Below are 15,290 nucleotides of genomic sequence, written 5' to 3' on the forward strand. Positions count from 1 at the left end.
CTTCGGATCGGCTTGTGTAGGGACTAAATCATATTCTCCAATATTCCTGCAAAAAAAATAATAAAATAAGAGTTTATTATTAGCTGGTAATGCACTCCTTGTTCTGCATTACGTTTCATATAATTTGGGGTAGTGGTTGCTATGAAATATCAGTGTAACTTTTAATGCAAGTTTTGCTTCCCCACCCTGTATAGCCTTGTGAGCGCCGGAGATCATTAGAACCTGAATGTCCATATACAACCTACCCAATCATATGTTGTTTCAGGTTACCACCATGTGACACAAAGGTGACAGCAAACAAATATCTTTGGCTGTTATCCAAGTATTCCTGAGATCCGTGCACGGTAGCACCACCTATCGGCAGGTGTGTGACAACTTGTTTTCTCGTCTCGTTCTCGGTCATAAACTACAGACATAAACTCCATTCATTATATGTTGTCCCAGTTAATCGAACATACACTATGCTTCACGTCAGCCAGGGCCTTCTCCAAGTTTTTCGTCCAGAACACGGAGTCCTCTCTACCTATCACCTCACTCTTTGAATACGTCGAGCAAGGAATCACTGCTTTTTGTGACATACTTCGTTGATACCTACTTTTCCTCGAGCTAGTTCAACGTAAGTTGCTTCTTTTTGATCCACAACGTTTGAAAATGATGGAATATTGTTACTGTTATTAGTGCTGACGTTGTTGTTCATACTGTTTTTACTTTCGTTAATGAATGTCTCCAACTCTTTCATGCGTGTGTTTTGTGTTGTACAAATGTGTGTTTAGGCATGGAGTTCTACCTGTATTTTTTAATATTTTTTTTTTTTTTTTTTTTTATAAATTGAGTTATTTCATTTCAAAATAAATTGCTGTCGTGCTCGTTTATGTCACCGAGGCAACTGTTATCACAACTGCAGTGGGCACCTCATCTTGCTACTTCTCAAGCGGCCGTTTTGCAACGTATAAAAATAATGAAAATGGCTATCTGCTAAAAATATATAAATAGTTTCAAAAGTCTTTAGAAAAGCCTTCTTCTACTCCAGGTAATGGCTTAGGTTCTACAACAATAAGAAAAACTTCTGCTTGTAAAAGTGGACAAAGAAGGTAAGCCGGTGAAATATTACTTTTTTTTTTTCGCAGAGCTCTCTTAGTGTCGTCTGTTCACTTCAACATGTACGACTAACAAAACTAATTACATAATTTCTGAAGTAATGGATAAGTTTCATCAGAATAGAATAAAAGAGAAAAAAAAAAAAATATTGATTGAACAACGATATAAATCAACGAATTATTTAACTTGTCAGACAAGTCTGGAGCCAAGTGAACCGTTGTTCAGTGCATGAAGTCTAAGAAGGCTGGCTCAGTTTAGGTAGCGGTTTCCAGCTTCAGAGTCTTCAATTATCATCAATTACAATTTCAGAATCTTGAGTGCATTATAGTAATATCAAATCTAGGATGCATTATAGGAATATCAAATAGGTTATAATACTTGACTGGTATTTAGTTTCATCCCTCCCAGAAAGATGAAAGGCAATGTTTATCTCAGTGGGATTTGAAATGGGAACGCAAATGACTGTAACTAAATAATTTGGCATTTTGTTGTATGCTCTAACGATTTTGCCAATCTACTGTTTCAGTAGTCGGTATCCTGTCAGCGATGCTATATCTTGACCAAACAAAAGACGATATTTTTTATAGGACCGCTACAGCATCGGGCATGAGTGAATATACACTTGGAGTTATACGTAAATGTTTTTCGACTCGCTGTGAAATGAAGCCTATGAAAACCTTTTCGATAGTCTGAGATGTGGAACCAAGCGGTTTCGTTGTCATGTAGTAATTCATCAGGGTTTCTCATCTCTCCCTTACAATCTGTTGAAGATTGTAGCTACAGGCTACATGTAAATGAGGGGTATCAGCTACGAGTTTCGCTTGCATTTTTATAAATAGCCTTTCGGTTCTGACATCAGCTCTTTGATATAAAAAAAAAAGACCTTCGAAAGGCTAATTTCGCAAGTGTAATTAGTTTCCGATGATCCGCTTTGGCACGGATGCTCGACCTATATGAAAAAGCTGCCAGATTCTGCCTACACGATGGCCAAAGTCACCCCAGAAACATATATGCACAATATGTCATCTCATATTAAACCCAGTCACGTGTTATTTTCTGTGATGCATGTCATCCAGCTATTACAACATCACACAATATATGGTCTGCCACATAGCATCTTACATTAAACTCATCACGTGATATTTACTGTGCAACGTGTCACCCTCGATTAAAACTACCACGCGGTATTTGGTGTGTCGTATATCTTTTCATATTAAGCTCATCATGTGATGTTTACTGCCCATCATACCATTCCATGTTAAACTAATTAAGTGAAATTTGATATGCAACATGTCATACTCTACTACACTTATAGTGCACAAATATCTACCGCTGGTATTACATAAAAATATTGTCATGTACTTGTTAGCAACAGTGTTGTTGATTACAGATTTCCACGATATTAATCACTTGTTTGTCAATTGTTGCTAGTTTTGCATCGAAAACTTTATATTTTAAGCATTCCAATAAAAAAATTCTAGCGGTGTGAAGTCCTTTGAGCGCGTGGGGTATTCTGCTGAATCTTGATTTTGAAATTCGAATTTCGCGATTCATTTGCCGCACAAATTTTTAATGAACATTCAGGGTACGTTTCTGGCACCCTCTCTTGTTTTGTGGGGTTCATCGAGATCCAGGTCTTTCGGAACGTTCCTTGTGAACATTCTAAACAATTCCATTTGCTTCAAACTTATCTCTAATTCGAGTGATAGCAAGTCGCATGGGTGTTTGCTTGAAAGTCCCTCCTAAAAGAAGAATACACTCATTAATGTAGTTTTTAGGTTATGTATATCACGTCCGAAAAAAGAAGGACGGGATTGCCACGGCTGGAACCACTTTCACCAAAGGACTACTCGATCAGGGTTTACCAAGGTCTGAACAAGAACAAGGTCAATGTTACCACTATTGGCAATATTATTCATCGGTACACACACATGCACTTGAAGTGCACACAAACACATATGCATACATAAACACACACACAAGCACACACAAATTCTCATCCATGCATTCACAGTCACATATACGCACATACACCTACGTAGTCAAATACACGTACACATACACATACGCAAACATCAACACAAATACACAGATGCACACACATATATATGTATATACAAGCACAAGCATAAGCACAAAAGACCTACACACATCTATACACATATAGACAAGCATATGCAGACACGTACATATATGCATACATATAAACGCACGTATATTCACACACACATACACACGTATCAACTGCATACACTCCCCCCGTATACACATACATACATGCATACAATATACTTGCATACATAGATACATATAAACCTACGTAATAGGTGCATACATTCTTACATACATGCAGGTATACATACATACATACATACATACATACATACATTCACACACACGTATATATATATACACACGATAAACACACACGAACATGCACGTACAAATATATACGCACTTAGTCGCTTACAGACAAAATACACTCGCTATTTTATCAAGTAGAGGTGAAAAATAGAATATAAATCACACATTATTTCTTTCTTTCTTTCTTTCTTTCTTTCTTTCTTTCTTTCTTTCTTTCTTTCTTTCTTTCTTTCTTTCTTTCTTTCTTTCTTTCTTTCTTTCTTTCTCCCGCGCTCTTTTATCTTCCCCATTTCTCTCACTCTCTGCTCTCCCATTACACACAACATATATGTATATATGTACAAATGTATAAGCGAATACATGAGTGACCTTTGCATGTGTGTTAGTGTATTGACTATATGTATGTAAATGCATATATGTATGTGTGTGTGTGTGTGTGCGTGTGTGTGCGCGCGTGTGTGCGTGTGTGTCTGTGTGTGTGTCAGTGTGAGTATTTGCACATATATATATTGACATAAGTATATAAAAACATTTACACACACACATATATATATATACATGCATGTGCACAGACACAGACACAGACAGACACAGACACAGACACAAGCACAGACACATGAATATTTCTAGCACTTCGTTCTGAAGCATACATATATTGAGTTGTACTCCAGGTTATTAGTCTCACAAAATATTAAATATTAAAAGCGAAATATCAAACATACACACACACACACACACACACACACACACACACACACACACACACATGTAAGCACATAAACACACACGTGTAAGCACATAAATGCAAAGCAAGGTGGAAAAAAATACTGGAATACCAAAGATAGAGTGATATAATGTTTATTAAAGCCGAAAAATATCTTCACAAAGTGTTTCGCAGAGTTTCGCTTTACTGTTCATCGGCAACGTGACCACAACGGTCCAATCAACGGTTACATGAAACTCTGAGTAACAGTTCGTGTAGATTATTTCCGGCCTTAATAAACAGTATGTATATATATATATATATATATATATATATAAACATAAATGAAAGAAGGATTCTCGCGTGAGAATCCTAAAAAATTTGCTCGAACCAGGGAACATTCTTAACTCCAGAACGGAGATTTTCAGGCCATGTTTACATTTTAGAAGGTTCCTGCAAGCTTTTTGGAGCCCACAAGATGGCGGCACAACCGGAAGTCGATAGCCAATAGCAAACGGAAACAATCCCCAATTGTTTTCCTTTGAGTAGTGAGGCATTTCCCCTCCATATTTTGAAGAAGTCATAGGCCGACAGATTTTAGGATCTGAAGATACGCCATAAGGCTAAACCCTTTATGGTAATCTCATAAACCGGCGTTCCCCTTTGTTTATATATATATATATATATATATATACACATATATGCAAGCATATATTCTACATATATGTTATATATATATATATATATATATATATATATATATATATATATATATATATATATATGAATAAAAATAAAAATTAAAAGTATACACAGAAAGGGTTTTGTATGATCGTGTATATATATATATGTACATCTGTACATTTTAATATATACTCTATATGCATGTGTGTATGAATCAGTGATGTAATTTATTTGAAGCACTGTGAGAGATTTACAAATGATTTCGAAAACCATGCAAGAAATAATGGTATGAAAACAAAAAAATGGAAGCAAAATTTGCATACTTTTACTTTATACTTCGTTTACAAAAGAGCCTATCATGGATACTGGAAAGTGTAGCATAGTTCTGATCTAAGCAACTATGTGAGGTAAGGAATAAATGCATCATGTGTTGACTGGCAGAGTGAAATTAGTCTATTACTCTTCTGTACTTCTTGCAGGTGAAAATTACAACGGTCTTTTCTGTTCATGATCAGGGATTATCTATAACCAAAATTTGAAATATAAGATACAAATTTAAACCGTTGTTATTGTGTTTGATTTTCAGTCTTACACGCACGCACGCACGCACGCACGCACACATGTACACATGCATGAACGCACACACACACAGACACACACACACATGCACACACACACACACACACACACACACACACACACACACACACACACACACACACACACACACACACACAAACATATATAGACACATGAATGAGTGAATGCCTGAGCTTATAAACGGAGAGAAACGTAGTTAGTGCATAATATATATATATATATATTATATTGAAATATATTGAAATATATTTAATGTTGAAACATCTTGCACTGTTATTCTGAGTTTTATGATTGTTTAAGCGATTAAAGTAGAGTATATGCGGGTTTATATATAATCAAAAATATTTGCAACCACATCGAAATATGCTAAGCAATAATACATCGAGATTTGATTAGTTAACGAAAGACTGTTATAAAATGCGTCGCATAATCATCTCTTTGTTACCGTGCTCATAACACAGGTTATTTTAATCTATTCGCATATGAAGATACTTGCTATATCCACATATATCTTCAGTAATGATATTCTTTACTGCGTGTGTGCACAAGAAGCGGTTCTTGTAAATGAACTTTTAGAATGATAAATGAATGCTTCTTTTCGCTTTTGTAAAACATATGACCATTTTTACGGAAATGAAGAATCTACTACTACTACTACTACTACTACTACTACTACTACTACTACTGCTACTATTGCTGCTGCTACTACTACTACTACTACTACTACTACTACTACTACTACTACTACTACCACCACCACCTCCACATTCCCACCTCCACACCACCACATCCCAACCACCTCAACCACCACAACAATGAGATCAGATTTACTGTTGATAATAACAGCAGTAATAATCACGACAATAACTTGTGTAATACCAACAGTAACAAAGTAACACATCTACATCAACAGACATGGGACGTGGGAATAACGACTGTAATAACAAGAATAATAACAGCGGCAATAGCAACAGAAAAGCAGTTAAAGTTGTGAAGCTTCAGGTCAACCTTGATAGTGCTAACAGACATATGGTGACAGTCTTTTCAAACATGACCATAGAGTCTATTCTAATAAGACGCTAGGGGATAGTTTGAGGGAGATTTGACTTCTATTTTGAGCAGGTAGAGTAGCTGTGCAGATACTCCCCATTTCCTCCCAAAAGATATGGATAGAAATATCAGCAGTAATAACAAATGGAATAACAGCAGCAACAACAGCTACATAAACATAGAAATGTCGACAATAATGAAATGGTTTCTAAATTTAGGCGCAAGGCCAGCAATTTTGACTGTGAGTGAGGTCAGTGGGTATCATCGAACTCAGGATTCGACTGGAACTTTATTTTATTGATTCAAGAGAGATGAAAACAAAGTTGATCTCAGTGAGATTTGAACTCAGATCATAAAAAAGCTGGAAGAAATACGACAACGCACTAATGATTCTGTCAACCCAGCGTCCTGTTGATAGAAATAACAATGACAGTATTAAATGACAGCTGTAACGACAGTAGTGCTAACAGCGACGCTGATAGCAACAGCGATAGCAGCATAAATGACTGGTGTAATAATGGTAAAAGTCGTTACAATAATATACTTAACAGTAGCAATAAGAACATCAATAATAACAGTAATGATAACAATAATAACAGCGTGAATAGCAGTAGTAATAACAACGTCAATAATAGCAGTAATAATAACACCGGTAAGAGAAGTAAAAAGAACTGCAAAATAGTAGTAACAACAACAACAACGACCAATAGCGACGTTAATGACAACAGTAATAACAGCAGCAACAATAACATGAATGTTTGTAGTAATAATATCCTTTTCCTACTCTAGGCACAAGGCCCGAAATTTTGGGGGAGGGGGGCCAGTCGATTAGATCGACTCCAGTACGCAACTAGTACTTAATTTATCGACCCCGAAAGGATGAAAGGCAAAGTCGACCTCGGCGGTATTTGAACTCAGAACGCAGTGGCAGACGAAATACCGCTAAGCATTTCGCCCGGCGTGCTAACGTTTCTGCCAGCTCACCGCCTTTCGTAGTAATAATATCAAAGTGGCAATAACAGTGGTAATAACAACTGCAGTAACAATAGTGATAGCAAGAGCTTTAGCAAATGTAATAACGATAAGAAAAGTAATAACGTCAATATTATTTATAGAAATAACATATATGGAAATAACAGCAATAACAACAGTGGTAATAACAGTAATAACAGTAATAACAACAATAATATCCAAAAGCAACTATACTAATACACACGGCAGAAAATCAACAGTAACTATAAACATTATGTTAATTAATGACTATGACAATAACCACGACGATGACTATGGAAGGATGCATTGCACAAGGGAACCAGTTGTCTCTATTCAGGTGTTGCTATTGTATGTTAGTTGGTTAAACAAGACATTCCCATAATATCCAGGTACGTGCAAGATCTGCAAACTACTTTCTATAAATTATTGTTTTCACGTTTTTCTCTCCCACTTTCTATCTATCTATCTATCTATCTATCTATCTATCTATCTATCTATCTATCTATCTATCTATCTATCTATCTTTCTATCGATCTGTCTGTTTCTCTCGCACTCTACGTGCGCGCGGGTCCTTCCCACAAACTATCTACATATCTAACTTTCGGTATAACTACCGACTTGCTTATGTACATATGCATGCATGCAGGCATGTATGTATGTATGTATGTATGTATGTATGTATGTATGTATGTATGTATGTATGTATGTATCTACCAATCTATCTGAAATAGCCTTTGAATATATATATGTGTATTGTCTATCTATCTATCTATCTATCTATCTATCTATCTATCTATCTATCTATCTATCTATCTATCTGTCTGTCTGTTTTCCTGTTTATTTACTTGACTATCTATGTATCTATTTTCTTTCCGTCTTTCATTGTTCGTATCTATTTATGGAATTCCCATCATCATCATCATCGTCATCATCATCATCATCCTTATCGTCAATCCTCATTATATAGATTTTCGTTGTCTTCATCAGTGTTATATTATTACTATATTTTTTAAAAATTATTATTATTATTATTATTATTATTATTATTATTATTATTATTATTATTATTGTTCAGTAGTTTTATTTTTATAACGTGCTTTCACTTCACTACCGAGCGCAGCTCTGTGCGCCTTGGGTATGTGCTGTGGTTTGCTGTGGTGCTCTTATGTTTACTGTATTGAAAGTGTTTTGCGTAGAATGTGTGCAGTACCCAGTAGTGCAATTTTCTGTACGTTATATATATTTGTAAGTCCTGGTGTTTTTGTTATGTATTTGTCTGAATATTTTTTTTATTATACCTAAGGCACCTACTATGATAGGAATTGTTTCTGCTTTTAGATTCCACATTCGAGTTATCTCTATTTCCAGGTCTTTGTATTTTGAAAGTTTTTCCATTTCTTTTAGAGAAACGTTGTCATCTGCTGGTATTGATACATCAATTAGAAAGCATTTTTTTTCTTCATGATCTTTGACAACTATATCTGGTCTATTTGCCTTAATTTCTCTATCTTTGTGTATTGGCATATCCCAGAGTATGGTTGCTTTCTCGTTTTCTGTGACCTTTTCTGGCGTGTGCTTATACCATCTTTTTTCTGTTGTTATTCCATAGTGTTGGCATAGCTTCCAGTGTATATAGGTCCCAGCTCTGTCGTGTCTGTGAATATATTCCTTCTTAGCCAGGACTGGGCAGCCAGAGATAATATGATTTATTGTTTCTTGTCCATCTCCACATATTCTACAGTTACTTGTTATGTTTCTTTTCATTATGTGTTTTTGGTAATTTCTGGTGGGGAGGCTTTGGTCTTGTGCAGCAATTAAAAATCCTTCAGTCTCTGCTTTGAGTCCTGAGCTTCTCAGCCATTGCTGGGATTTTTCTCTGTCTATTTCTTTCGCATTTAGTTTAGCCCAGTATTTACCATGTAGGGGCTTTTCTTGCCATCGTTTTATCATGGTCCGTTGCTGTTCTAGTTTTAGTTTGGATTTCATTTGTTTTATAGCTTTTGTTGTTTCTTCTTCTTCTTCTTCTTCTTCTTCTTCTTCTTCTTCTTCTTCTTCTTCTTCTTCTTCTTCTTCTTCTTCTTCTTCTTCTTCTTCTTCTTCTTCTTCTTCTTCTTCGTATTTGTTAGGTAGATTGATTTCTTGTTTGTATTTGTCAGCTTCCTTAAATACTGAAAACAGTTTTTTGTTTTGCTCGTGTTTTGTGGCTATTTGTATTAGTTTCCCTTGCTTCTGGAGTAGGTATTTTTGCAGTCCTATGATGGTTATTTTATAATAGTTTTCTAGCTGTATAAGACCCCTGCCACCTTCTGTGCGTTGTATATATAGCCTTTCTATGTCAGATTTTGGGTGGTGCATCCTATATCCTGTCATTATTTTTCTTGTTTTCCTGTCTATTTTACATAGTTCGTTTAGTATCCAGTTAAGGATGTTGTAGCTGTAGCTTATAACTGGGACAGCTAAAGTGTTGATACCCATTATCTTGTTTTTATCATTGAGCTCTGTTTTTAGTATTGATCTAACTCGTCTATAGTACTCTTTCTTTATTTTTTTCTTTCATATGTGTATGTTGTATCCTATCTAGTTCATTGACTCCTAAATACTTGTATGGTTGGCTTTCGTCTAGTTCTCTTATTTCATTGGCTTTATCTAGTGTTATATTGCTGCTTTTAACTAATTTTCCTCTTTTCAGAGTTGCTTTGGCACATTTTTCTAATCCGAATTTCATATCTATTTCCTTGGTAAAGCCGTGTACTGTCTGTAGTAGTGTTTCTAGCTCTTTGTCGTTTTTAGCATATAATTTTAGGTCATCCATATATAGAAGGTGGCTGACTGTTTTTCCGTAGCATTTGTAACCGCATCCAGTTCTATTTAGCAATTCTGTTAAAGGCGTGAGTGCTAGACAGAACAGGAGTGGAGAGAGCGTGTCTCCCTGGAATATTCCTCTTCTAATGGGGATGGCTTTCGTTTTCACAAGTCCCTCTTTTGTTTCGAGCTGTAGCACTGTCTGCCATTTGTTCATTGAGTGCCTTATGTATTTTATGATAATTGGTGCCACCTTGTTTATGGCTAGCGTTTCCAGAATCCAAGTGTGGGGAACACTGTCGAAAGCCTTTTGGTAGTCCACCCAGGCCATACTGAGGCCTTTCTTCTTTCTGCGGCTGTCTTCAGTTATGGCTTTATTGATCAATAATTGATCTTTACAGCCGTATGAGCCCTTGCAGCATCCCTTCTGCTCTTCTGGAAACAGGTTGTTATTTTCCAGGTGTTTACTCAATCTCTGCGATATTATTGCAGTAAAGGCTTTGTAGATCGTAGGGAGACAGGTTATAGGTCTATAGTTTTGTGGTTTCTCCGTTTCCGTGAATTTGGGGATTAAGATGGTTTTCCCTTTCGTGAGCCATTCAGGCATTGTCTCTGGCTCTGCTAGTATGTTGTTAAAGTTTTGTGCCAGCTTTTTATGCATTCCTGGCAGGTGTTTTAACCAGAAATTGGGGGTCTTGTCGTGTCCAGGTGCCTTCCAGTTGCTTAGCCTTTGCAGTGTCTGGGTGACCTCTTCAGTTGTTATAGGGGCCCAGAGTTGCTCAGGTGCTAAGTTCGTTGTTTTAATGGTCCTTTTCTGGGGTTGTTGCTTCACCGACCATATTTGTTTCCAGAATTTCTCTAGTTCTTCTGCTGTTGGTGCTGCAGTAATGTCTATTTTATTTTTACCCAGTTCTTGGTAGAGTTTTTTGGGGTTGGATTTGAACTGTTTGTTTTGTTCAAAGAAACGTTGGCGTTTCTCATACCGGCGGATCCTTTGTGCTTTGGCAAGGATGTCTTGCTTTAGTGTTTCTTTTGCCTCAGGTAAGTCTTTTTCTGTAATGCTGTATTTGTACAGTATTTTTGTTTTCTTCTTGTTACTTAGTTGTGTTGATTGTTTACTAATTTCGTTGAGAATCGATAAATCTTTTCTCTTTTTTTAAATTTTGTTCTGGATGTTATTTATCCACAAGGTCTGTTTGGGTGGTAGAACTCCTGTTCGGATAGGTTTGAGTGAGTATCCTGTTTCTTTTGTGGCTGCAGTGGCTGCCGCATATATTATGTCATTTAGCTCAGTGATATTGCCTGTTGTTTCTGTGGTTGTTAGTTCCGTGACGGCCAGGTTTATGCTATTTATTATTGATGTTGTTTTATTGTCTATTTTGATTTTTGGGAGATATAATCTGTGGTCCATTCTAAGATCTGTGGTTTTCAGTTCTTTGGTTATTCTCATTTTCATAGTATCGTAATTATTAGGTCCTTCGTTATTTCCAGGCTTTATATTTGTTTTGCCTTCCTTTTCATCCATATGTTTGTCTGTGGTGTTCTGGATTGGTGCTTTTTGTACACTATTATACATCTCTACGGTCTGGGTTTGTTGTTTTTTGTTTACTTCGTTTTTGCCGGAAATGTTACGTTTGTCCTCGTGTTTTGCTATCTCAGTGTTTATATTATTATTTGGCATTGCTGTGTGACTACTATCTAGATTTTCCTGATGTATTTTTCCTTTCAATTGTTCTATTTCTATTTCTGATATTTTTTTTTTGCTTTTAGAATATATCTTCTTGTGTTAGCTAGTTTGTTAGGGTTCATTGTTTTATCGAGGTCTATATTTACATTATTTTTCTTCCATATTTTATATGTATGTGTTGTTGCGTTTTCGTTTTTTGGGTAGAGCACTGCTGTGAAATAGGCGTGTAGGATCGAAAGGTATTCCTCACGTGTCCATTTATGCCGTTTTGGTTTTGTTTGCGGGACATGAGGATCAACGTCCGGCCCTTTATTTTGACGGTCATCGTTTTCGTAGGGTATCGGTTCGTTTATTTCTGTTGTTAGATTGTTTTGCACGTTCAGATCTTCGTACTTTTTTCGTAACAAGCTTACAGTACGCACTTCTCGGTTGTTATTCTTGGGTGGAATAATACCGGTGTTATTTAATCTGTTTGTAATTTTTTTGTACATGGTGTTTTTGGGTTCGAAGATGGTCTGATTTTGATGTAACACGTGTGTTTACGATCGCTGTGCGGGTAGTGGAGGTATCAAGTTAAAATACATCATTATATTTGGAAAAATAGAAATAAATTTCAATGAGTATTACTTACTCGGATATAGTCCAACCCTTTGTCAGCTATTTTTTGGCTCCATGCGATGTCTTTATTTCCGATGTTTTTGGATAAGTTTCGGAGCAGTGGTTTATCGTTCTCACATGTTAAACTTCCCCGGTGTAATCCTGTTAAACTTCCCCGGTGTAATCCTCGTTAAACTTCTGTAATCCTCGTTAAACTTCTGTAATCCTCGCTAAACTTTATTATTATTATTATTATTATTATTATTATTATTATTATTATTATTATTATTATTATTATTATTATCATTATCATTATCATTATTATTATTATTATTATTATTATTATTATTATTATTATTATTATTATTATTATTATTATTATTATTTTGGTTTGGCTCAGGTTCCATCTTATTCCTGGTAGGATTTATATGGGTAGTGCGTTACTACCTATAACTTTAGGTATCTACAATTTTTCACCTGCCTTTTAAGTGCTTACAACCCACCTGTTATTATTATTATTATTATTATTATTATTATTATTATTATTATTATTATTATTATTATTATTATTATTATTATTATTATTTATTTATTTATTTATTTGACTCAGGTTCGGTCTTATTTCTGGCAGGATTTATGTGGGTAGTGGGTTACTACCTGTAACCTTAGGTATCCACAAACTTTCAATAGTTTTTCAAGTGCTAAGAACCCTCCTGATAATCTTTCCTGTCCCTAAGATGGCAAACGCCCTGTACAAACTCTACAGGACAGCTTGCGGAATCGTGAGCACAGCAGGCAAAATTCTTAGCGACTTTACCTTTCATCTTTTCGGGGGCGATAAAATATGTACCAGTTGAACACTAGGGTCTTTGTAGTAGATTTACCTCCTGCACCGAAAATGTTACCCCTTGTGCCTTAATTTCGAATCATCATCATCATCATCATCATCATCATCATCATCGTCATCGTCATCGTCATCATCATCATCATCATTATCATCATCATCATTGAGTGAGAGAACAGTGTATGCCATCAAAGTGGCCCTAGGATAAAATATACGAAGTCCAGTATACCCATCATGTCTACCTGTCTAATAAGGGTATACCAGACACATGTATCACAACCATATGCGCACGACATGGGGATCTCATATCAAGATAAACAGCGCATGACCTTGCAGGTGGGACCCAGTTAGAATTTTCTTCAGGTTGAGTAGCCCATCGCGCTCCAAATCAGGTTTGTTTAAGGATGTTGATCGAAACACTCATGTTTCCAAAAGCGAATTATTCAAACCCCAAAGAATTCCCCTCAACACATAGCTATGATGCTCCCCCACTACTCCTGCTCGTGATCAGAGATGTACATATCGTCAGCCACCAAGGGACATGCTCAATTGGCTAAGGTCAAGCTTTATTTTTCTGCTGAAATTATATCATGTTTTAATTATTGTATATTTTATTATGAATTTTTATTTGTTTCTGTGCAATTACTTATGCGTTTCAAAATGTTTCAACTTGTCCCAACTTTAATTGTATAATTTATTTCAACCAGCTTTCATTTATACATAACTCGTTTGTCCACACAAATTTATATCTTCCGTACAACATACATTGTATTTTGTAGGACTTTATCAAGTCCTTTGTGGTTTGTGGAATCGCTAAAGAGTCGAACAAAATGTTTTGCAATATTTCTTGCGACGCTTTACATGTACTAAATTCAAACTCTGATGAAGTCAACTTTATCTTTCATCATTTCGGAGTCGATAAAATAATATACCAGTCAAATTCTGAAGTCAATAGTTTCGAATTACGTCTATCCTCGAAATTACTGGCCTTGTGTCTAAATTTAAAAAAAAATGTTATTATCAGTTGTTGCGACTGTAAGTTTGACGAAGAGCTCCTCCTTTTCTTGTGATCCTAGCTACTTGGTTCCAAACAGACGCATGTGAATATTAAGCAGCAGTTAGCCGGCGACAATGAGTCGGAGATGGTAGTTAACTTTAATCCTTTGTACTGGAAACACAAGGCCTCAAATTTGGGGAAAGGGATTAAGTCGATTATATCGACCCCAGTGCGTAATTGGTACTTATTTAATCGACCTCGAAAGGATAAAAAGCAAAGTCGACCCCGGCGGAATTTGAACTCAGAACGTAGCGACGTGCGAAATACCGCTAAGCATTTCGTCCGGCGTGCTAACGACTTTGCTAGCTCGCCGCCTTTGGTAGTTAACTCTAATGCCGCAATTCTCGGTACTTTGAACGCCCGATAATAGCCGCTGAAATGCGATAGGTGGTTAGCAGTTCCACGTAGCGCAAATCATGCCGTTTGGTGATCCATAACTCCTCTGGGTTATTAATTCTCTCCTAGAAAGAGCATCATTATAATATTTAGTTGCATCGTTAAATATCTGTTCGTCTGTAGAAAAGTGCGATAGACTAATTGAGATATGTTAATTCAAATTACTTGTGATATTCCTAGGGTTGTTGGAATGTTGTGGATAAAATGAAGAGATTAATTTCGATTCTAGTAAGCGAAGTACTGATAACTTGTCAGGCTTAAAGGGATGTCAAGAAATTTCACTCTGGTGAAACTCATTTGTATGGGGATCTGCATGTCTAGGTCCTTGAAAAGGGAATGTCTATTCTTTCTAAATCGGTCGGTGGTCTGTGCTTTAGGGTTTTGTAATACCAGGTACCTATCATCTCATCACACA

The 15,290-nt window shown here is 36.1% G+C and overlaps 1 protein-coding gene across 2 annotated transcripts in view; it reads left to right on the forward strand.

The window, feature by feature from the left end:
* The first annotated feature begins 201 nt into the window (after positions 1-201).
* Positions 202-15,290, forward strand: part of LOC128248293 (adenosine receptor A2b-like) — a 45,622-nt gene continuing 30,533 nt past the window's right edge. Inside the window, exon 1 of one of the 2 annotated variants that reach the window (XM_089355016.1) lies at positions 202-616. The gene's annotated coding sequence lies outside the window, so the exon portion shown is untranslated. Of the gene's footprint in view, positions 617-7,258; positions 7,882-15,290 lie in introns of those variants that run through there. The other variant, XM_089355017.1, reaches the window with a different exon arrangement.

This window comes from Octopus bimaculoides, chromosome 7 (assembly GCF_046866305.1).
Source record: "Octopus bimaculoides isolate indiv1 chromosome 7, ASM4686630v1, whole genome shotgun sequence".
Lineage (NCBI taxonomy): Eukaryota > Metazoa > Mollusca > Cephalopoda > Octopoda > Octopodidae > Octopus > Octopus bimaculoides.